This window comes from Hipposideros armiger, unplaced genomic scaffold (assembly GCF_001890085.2).
Source record: "Hipposideros armiger isolate ML-2016 unplaced genomic scaffold, ASM189008v1 scaffold_37, whole genome shotgun sequence".
Taxonomy (NCBI): domain Eukaryota; kingdom Metazoa; phylum Chordata; class Mammalia; order Chiroptera; family Hipposideridae; genus Hipposideros; species Hipposideros armiger.
In genome coordinates, this window is record NW_017731387.1 from 919375 (window position 1) to 925562 (window position 6188).

At 40.6% G+C, this 6188-nt stretch overlaps 1 long non-coding RNA gene across 1 annotated transcript in view; it reads right to left on the reverse strand.

The window, feature by feature from the left end:
• LOC109380423 (uncharacterized) overlaps nt 1–5987 on the reverse strand; it is a 144443-nt gene extending 138456 nt beyond the window's left edge. The window contains exon 1 of the long non-coding RNA XR_002123469.1: nt 5924–5987. This is a non-coding gene — a long non-coding RNA (uncharacterized LOC109380423). The remainder of the gene's footprint in view (nt 1–5923) is intronic.
• Nucleotides 5988–6188: the final 201 nt, after the last annotated feature.

Here is a 6188-nt window from a genome sequence, read left to right on the forward strand (position 1 = left end):
CTGTAGAGGGCAGTGTCACTGGCCCTCATGTGGGATCCGAACCGGGGCCCTGCTGCTCAGAGCTGGCGTCCCAAGCCAGCTCCTAACCAACGCGCCAATCGGCTGGCCCTGGAGCTTTTATTCTTAACATTCCTTCTATCTGAATATAGTTTACATATGTGATAACTAGCTATTTCTGAGGCTAGTTTTATATCCTGTTCCTTAAAAAAATTATTATATTGCTGTAGTCGTCTTTGGTACATTTTCTTTGTATAAGTTTCCTATTGATGCTGCAACAAATTACCATAAACTCATTGGCTTCGAATAACACAAATATATTCTTCAACAGTTCTGAAAGCCAAGTCTGACATCAGTTTCACTGGGCAAAAGTCACCTAATGGAAGTGCAAATGTTTGACCTTGCAATTTCTATGTGGTCACTTTTACTTTTATCATGACTTTTAATCAGTTTTTGCGAAATGCCATTTACACACTCAAATTGAGCATTTAACTGGGTCATATTTGTTCATTTCAGGAGAATGATAGAATACAGAAATTATTTTGAGAAATACTGTAAGAAATGTATGACTTCTTGATTTGAATGTGATTTGATAAAATTAAAAAAAAACTAATAGAGAATTGTAGGTTATACATGTCAGAAAGCATTTCTCAAGAAAAATAACAAGGTTTAATATGTAACCTTTTACATATTATGAATACACTCAGGTATTTTGAGCCCTTCTCCTAAATCTTCAAGCAATCTTAGGTTATACATTCCCTGAGAACATCCAAACACGCGTATATTTTGTATCGTGGCGGTTCAACACTCTGCCATAGCGTTTTATTAATTAATCTCAACTTTAGTTTCAACCATTACAGGATGTATTTTTTTAAAGACACTTTAGCTTTTGCCTGAAAGGTCTTAGAAATAATGGCATTTTACCTACTTTCTTTATAAATCTCTTTCAAAAATAAACCTTGGAGAACTCCATCTCTTTATTTTGGGAATTACAGGGCTATTTTTGTTTGATCAAAAGATAAGTATTTATTCTTCCTTCCTTCCTTCCTTCCTTCCTTCCTTCCTTCCTTCCTTCCTTCCTTCCTTCCTTCCTTCCTTCCTTCCTTCCTTCCTTCCTTCCTTCCTTCCTTTCCTCCTTCCTTCCTTCTCTTAGCTGAGAGATCCTGCCACCTGTTGGAAGCTCAGCAGCAGCTCAGCTCGGGCTGGGACTCAAACCGCTGTTGCTCAGAGCTCACACTCTTGAGCGAGCTCTTAACCAACTGAGCCACTCGGCCGGCCCTAGTATTCGTCTAACACAGTTGCTCATCTCACTTAAATGCATTTCAACTATTTGTTGTAATATATTTTGTCTTTTCTTCTCCAGCTAGCCTGATAATCCAGTTTCAAAATCTATTCCCCAATTTAAAAATGAAGAAAATTCATTTAATTAATTTAATGGAATTCTAAATGGGATTTCCATTAAATCACATCTGATGTCTTTTGTGTCCCCAAAGCTAGTGTTAGAGTCTCACCTAATACTTGTTAATATTTTTGTTGAACTCTCCGCTCTTAACCTTTAATATCTGATGGTAGCCTATTTACTGATATCTGTTTTCTACATTCCTGCATTGTTTGTCTGTTGTTTGAGTTGACTTACTGTACTTCTGGTTTCAAGGAAGAGAAACGAGCAATAGTGAGAGAATTGGTGTTTCAATAGCAGTGGTCTAGGAAGGCTCCATTACCCCCAAACATCTCCCCACACTGATTAACTGGAATTCTGTGATGGGCGATTTGTTCCTGTGCTATTGTTTACCATTTGTTATGTTAATAGTAACGCCTGCTAACCAGCCATATACTTTAGGTCTTTTCCTAAAAGCCATTTCTTTCTTTTTTTAAGTGAAAGTTCTGGATGCTGAAAGATAGGACTAAGGAGGAAAGCACTACAGAAAAACAGAAGAAAGTAGAAAAATATATTTTAGACTCCGTTTTTATATTTTAGGCAAGGAACCACAAGGATAAAATGGCACATTGAAAAGGAATAATTGAAGACAGCTTAGAGAAGAGAATATTTACAAATCTGTGTGCAGGACTAATGAAACCGGTGACAGAAGGCAGTTACCATCCCCAGGTCTGACGGGGCAAATAGGAGAATCTGGGTAGTTTACTAAAGCTCCCAGAACAAAGGACCATAGATCAGGGGGCTTGAGTAACATAAATGTATTTTCTCAGAGTTCTGGAAGCCACAAGGCTGAGACCAAGGTGTCAGGAGGGTTCGTTCCTTCCGAGGGCCATGGGGGAAAGATCTCTGCCAGGGCTTCTTCTCAGCTTCTCCATCACTCTCTTCTCCCTGTGTCTTCACCTTGTCTGTCCTCCTTACATGGACCAGACCCAGAGATAGTGGCACCTACAGGAGGTGGCTACTTGAGAGACCCCTCAGGTAAAGAAAGAGGGCCAGCAACTTGCCAGCTGCAGCCCAGCAAGGCAGGCACTAGGGGAATAGGAGGCGGCCCTCTTTTCCACCCTGTCCTCTGATCCTACGAATGACTACTGGTAAAGTCCAATGGGAAACGCAGAGGAGAGAGCCTGGTTGATTCCGTCTTCACATGTGGGGCTTCTAAGGCAGTGAGCAGGAGCAGTGTGGCCTTGGGGTGACCAAAGGCGAGTACTCAGCACATCCTACTTCAGGTGAGTGACTCTCAGGCTAGAACAAGGGGAAGAGGAGAGGAGAAGGGTTGTAGAGTAGGATCTTGCAGGACATCTTTTCAATTTATAAATGTCCTCTCCAGCCGGGTTCAGAAATGGCCTTCTAAAGATGAGGGGCGTGTAATGAGAGAACCAGGGTCAGGGCGAGTGACGCTACTCCTCAGCACCTTTCTATCTCTTACTTGTGTGGGACTAGGAAAGCTTGCTCTGAATGAAGTCTCATTTAAGAAGAAAAGGTTGGTGCCTGGATGCCATGATGGAAGCAGGCACCTATGAACCACCTCCCTATTTCTTTCACAAGACTTTGATTCCTAAAATTCTAGTATTGGAGAATTATGAGTTATATAAGAAAATCATAGACATCTTTTCCAATCCCTACACCAGAACTAGGACAACTGGAGCTCAGAGAGATTAAATGTAATGCTCTTAATAACACGAGTATTAACTGTTGAGTAGAATGAAGGCTCAAGATTTCTTGCTCCTTGTCTAATAGTTTGTTCTGTTTGCTTTTTATTTATTTTTTTATTTTTCAATTATGCTGATTTTACTACCTAAAAAACAATACCACTAGAAATGCCTGGATTAGGTAGGTCTTGCCGATAGGGCCTCTCTGAATACTCTGTATATTTCTTTGAGTTATATAACACAGTTCTAATGATTTTCAGAACTAAACTTCAGGCTCTTTGAGGTGAGGACTCTCCCTGCCTCATCCATTCTGGAACATACTGCATTACATGCTTTATGAATAAATCGATAATTCCTGAGTATCAATACCACTGAAAACCTGGGTTTTAACCCCACTGTTGCAATTTCAAATAATAGGATCAATCAGAACAAAAAGGAAAAAAAAATATATCCTTTAAATATAAAAAAAAAATCCAAAGTAAGAAGTCATGTAAAACACTACTACTTATAAAGTGAGTTCCCCAATTCTAGTTTGCCTGATGAATTATAGTACTTCACCAGGAGATAAGTGTGAAGACAGCCCGTTCTCCAGTTGCACATATTACATTATGATAGTAGTTTCTGCCGCTTCTTAATTATGTTTAGACATGTGGCCACAGGGTAATGACCTCTATATTCTCTCCAATAACTGAAACCTTCCAGAATGTTCTTGAGTACAACCTTCACAACTTCTCAAGTGAACCAGTTTAAACAAATGACGACTTTTCCATAGAGAAAGGTATGTGGATATGTTACATCTTAGAGAGAGGACTAGGTGAGGACCTTGGTCTGAGCTGACCACCAAGCTTACACATGTAATTTCCGTAAAAAACAGATTGCTACATGTGTTAGCTCGTGTGAGTGACCTGGTTTTCCTAAAGGCTTCTGGTGTGGCAGTTGGGAACTGGACAGCCTACTTCATTTGAATCATTAGGATCGTTCTGACTATTCTCTCCACAAAGACCTTGGCTAAACTTTGTGTGCACACACCAAGTCTGATTTCAGCTCACAGCTGTTCATTGTAAAGGAAATGCTTTCGATGTCCCTTAGTCCACGACACAACTATTTCGCAACCAAGAAGGCTGTTTCCCCTAATCTTCAGAGTAATGTCTTTTTTCCATTTTGAGTTGCTTCTCAGCTAGTTTATGTATCTATTCAATCGCTTCACTATGTTCCTTCAGTGGAAATTCAGTGACCTATAATAAAATTGCTCTAGTTGACCCACCCTATGGGTCATGGGTCACATAGCTCCTAAAATAGACTAAAGCACCCCACACCACCCCCCCAACTGTGAACCCTTCATCAACACGTGAACCTGCCTGTTTCTGAAAGAGGGCTGGGCCACTGCTGCCGGAACAAATACTTTTATTTGAAATCTTGAACTCTTATCCTCTGAGATATATTCACATTTTTCCAGTCATAGTTTTTGACAGACACATTTTAGGAACACCCATCGGGCCTAAAAATATGACTATCAGCTGGGAATCCTCTGTCCTCTGCCTCTCGTCCCTTGATATATACATGCTCCATCTTTGCTCACATTCGTGTTTGTGCTGGACCGAGGTTGATTCCCTGCCCCCAATGATGGGGCTGGGACGCAGATGGGCTCCCAACCCAGGATTCAGGTGAGAACATATGTTTGAGCTACTGCAGGTGGGAGATGGAAACGTGTTTTCTACCTAAACAAGCATCTAATTGGTTGGCAGGTTTTGTGTTCCTAGGACTGTGTTTGCCCAGCGATGTCATCAGCTCTCGGGGACTGACCAGAAATCAGAATGATGGGTTTTTCCCCTGGGAAAAGTTGTTCCAAGGGTCTAGCAACTCCCACACAAGCATGTTTGGAATTTTAGTGCTTCATCTTTGAGAACATGTTGCATTTAGATCTCTACTTATTTGGTGAAATATAAATGAACAAATATTTTAAACAAAGATATCTCAAAAGTCCTTTATACATTTTTACATTTGAGTGAAAACTTAAGGAAAATAATTGCACATGTATAGAAGATGTCATGAAGCACTCAGGGGTGGAGAGGCAGGTCTTTAAAATAACATAAACCTGAATTCCTACTTCATCACCTAGAGTCTGCATGTCATAAAGAGGGATTTTTATCATCTTTCACCCTCAAGTTTCTCTTCCTTACAGTAGGAATACATAATTGTGAAAATTAAATAAGATGATATATGAGAAAATATTTAGCTTATGTTAGTTTCAAAGTTGCCCTGATCAGGTAGTTACTCTCCCTCTTGCCATTGGTCCAATGTGTACGACAGAGATAATTTACAGTGTAGTCAGATACCCGCAACCTAAGCTATTAGTTTAAGCAACAGCAGTTACAATTATATTCCAATACAAAAAACAAAACAGGAAAAAAATGCATATGAACAACCTCTTGGAGATCTGTTTGGTTTTTAAATTTTTTTCACTCATGCACATCAAAGCACACTTTCTGCTTTATATTTATGCTGAAGCAGTTAGGAATATGCTTTGGGCTTTGGAATCAAGTTCCTGATATGACTCCCAATGGCCCTTGTGAGTAACAGTCTACCCGCCTCCTGAGTCCTTCCCTGTGTACCCCTTAGATAAGACCCCTGCAAAGCGTGCTGAGACGCTCCTCTTTGGGGTTTGAACTGACCCATCTGGCTTTAGCCTAGGGACCTGAAAACACTCCACCCAGGTGCTGGGCTGACTGCCTACCAGATATCATGGAATTCGAATCTTACAACTACCCACATAGAACTTCCTGTTATTTACATTTTATAGATAAATAAAAAGAGGACCAGGAGAGGTCAGGCAACTCACCTGAGACCACAGGGATCATAAACGGTGCTGTTCGATTTGAACTTAAATTGGTCTGACTGCAAAGCATGTTCGTTACACCCGGATGCGATTACAGGAAGGGGCGGGAGGGGCTGTGTTCCCCGGTATGATATATCGTGTTCTATGACTCGCACTTGGAAATGCATATTTTATTTGACAGTATTTATGAATCATGTGTTTTCCTCTCAGAATAACCTGTCGTGCAGAAATGCTTCCATATGCTACAAGTTGGTCGGGTGCTGTGGAT